Below are 2698 nucleotides of genomic sequence, written 5' to 3'. Positions count from 1 at the left end.
GCTAATAGGTTATAGCTTATAGCTTATGTGCTGTATTCCTATCCTAAGTGAATAGTGCCTAATTGATACAAACACTATTTAAAACTTGTCCCTGGTTATGTACAACTATTAGTACATCATTGTATCTGTGATGTGATAAGTAGATGCTATGTGTCATGTTTAGGTGGGGCAACAAGCACTAAAAGATATGTGATAACTAGTCAAATTAAAATCCTAAAGTATTATAATGTAGTAATTATAAATGCAGCTAGTCAGGATAATCTAGCTGAACCTATGACTAGGAGTACCTACCTTGTATCCTTTGTGTCAGAAGCACACCACCCATTCCATGATAGGATGAATTCAACTTTCTAGTGATGTATCAATTATAAGTGTGTTCAGAGAGAAAAGAAAGGGCTCTGTATGTGATAGGTCTAAGATAAACAACAGCATTCTATGATAGTGAACCAATAAGGATTAAATGAGGAAAGAGATAACTGACCTGTTTCAGTTTGTTCCATCTAAATGTTGCCAAAACAGGTACATTATAAGAGAGGCTGTCAGTAACATGTGTCATAAGCCCAAGCTGCCAGAGTAGTATTCCCATAAAAAGCAAAGTGTAGTTCACACCATTAGAATCAGTGAACCTCCAGTAAGTGTGTCTTGTACCAGTGCCTGTTGTAAAAAAAAAAAAAAAAAAAAAAACTCCGCAGAGATGTCTAGGGAAAATATGCAGCTGCCTAGTCCTTGGTAGTATTCTTTTTTTTTTGTAAACATTTTTATTAAATTTTAAAGCAAAACCATACAAACTTAAATTAATAACAAACAAACTATATACAAAAGTCCACAAAGAAAAGAGAATATAACAATAACCAAACCTTTAATAATTGCCTAACAACTCATTTAAATTTTGCCAATATATTTGCTGATGTGTGAGATTAGAGGTTCTAAATTCTAAAGTTAACAGTGTCCTTGGTAGTATTCTGAATTTAATTGATCATTAAGTATAAACAAGAGATTAATCCATCTATGACTAGAATAAGCAGAAAATAATTCATAGATTGTGTACAATAACAGATTAGGTATAATATAAAGATAGGTCCACTACCAGTAGTCTTACAAACTAAAACAGTACAGATGTTACAGGTTGTAAACTAACACAAGCTGACTCTATAATGGAAGGGATATCACAAATGTGTGAATCTTTGTTGAAAAGAGACTTGAACTAAATGTGTGAAGCTAGGGCTAATTAATAGGAAGTGGTAAATCTAACCAGGGCAGGCAGGATGGCAATATTGCCTCAGGTCACATAAACTGGCTAGGAAGGTTTACTTCATAAATCAAGAAATACGATTATGATGCGGTGGCTATGCTGACATGAAGTAAAAGGTACATTTTGGCCTTGAGAAACATCATCAGTTTACTGCTGTTACTGAAAGTGATGCAAGTAAGAAAAAAGAGCAAAGTAAATAAATAAACAAATAAACAAACAAACCAACTCAGGAGTCCAAAGCACTTTCATTTAACTACCAATAAGTAGGTGAGGCTTCATCAAATCCATGTAGAACAGTACAATAACATTAAGTGCATTCATACAGTTAATTCCACTAAATAATAAATATGTATACATGACAGACTTGATTATGAGACCAGAAAAACAAAATCAACAGATTTAGCCACATTAAACAATGACTGTATATGAACCAGTATTAATATCTTGTATAATTGAATGCAGGAAAGCTTTAACACTTATCATCATCATCAACATCATCGTCATCTTCTTTCAGCTGTTCCCGTTAGGGGTCGCCACAGCAGATCATCTGTTTCCATTTCTTCCTGTCCTCTGCATCTTTCTCTGTCACAATAACCACCTGCATGTCCTCTCTCACCACATCCATAAACCTTATCTTAGGCCTTCCTTTTTTCCACTTACCTGGTAGCTTCATTCTTAGCATCATTTTCCCAATATACCCAGCATCCCTCCTCAGCACATGTCCAAACCAACGTAATCTTACCTCTCTGGCTTTGTCTCCAAGCCTTCCAACCTGGGCTGACCCTCTAATATACTTATTCCTAATCCTGTCCACCCTCGTCACACCCAGTGCAAATCTTAACATCTTTAACTCTGCCACATCCAGCTCTAACTCTTGCCTTTTTGTCACTGCCACTGTCTCCAACCCATATAACATAGCTGGTCTCACTACCCTCTTGTAGACCTTTCCTTTCACTCTTACTGGTACTCGTCTGTCACAAATCACTCCTGACACTCTTCTCCACCCATTCCACCCTGCCTGTACTCTCTTCTTCACCTCTCTTCCACACTCACCATTACTCTGAATTGTTGATCCCAAGTACTTAAACTCATCTACCTTTACCAACTCTACTCCCTGCATCCTCACCATTCCTCTACCCTCCCACACATTTACACACATATATTCTGTTTTAGCCCTGCTGACCTTCATTCCTCTCCTCTCTAAAGCATATCTCCACCTCTCCAGGGTCTCCTCAACCTGATCCCTATTCTCACTACATATCACAATGTCATCTGCAAACATCATAGTCCACAGGGCCTCCTGTCTGATCTCATCTGTCAACCTGTCCATCACTACTGCAAATAAGAAAGGGCTCAAAGCTGATCCTTGATGTAATCCCACCTCCATCTTAAATGTATCTGTCACTCCCACCGCAGTCCTCAGCAATGTCACACTACCCCTGTACA

The sequence above is a fragment of the Protopterus annectens genome, chromosome 6.part0 (assembly GCF_019279795.1).
Source record: "Protopterus annectens isolate FY-2018-M chromosome 6.part0, PAN1.0, whole genome shotgun sequence".
Lineage (NCBI taxonomy): Eukaryota > Metazoa > Chordata > Ceratodontiformes > Protopteridae > Protopterus > Protopterus annectens.
The sequence above is the reverse complement of the archived record's forward strand: the minus strand, read 5'-3'. Positions refer to the sequence as shown.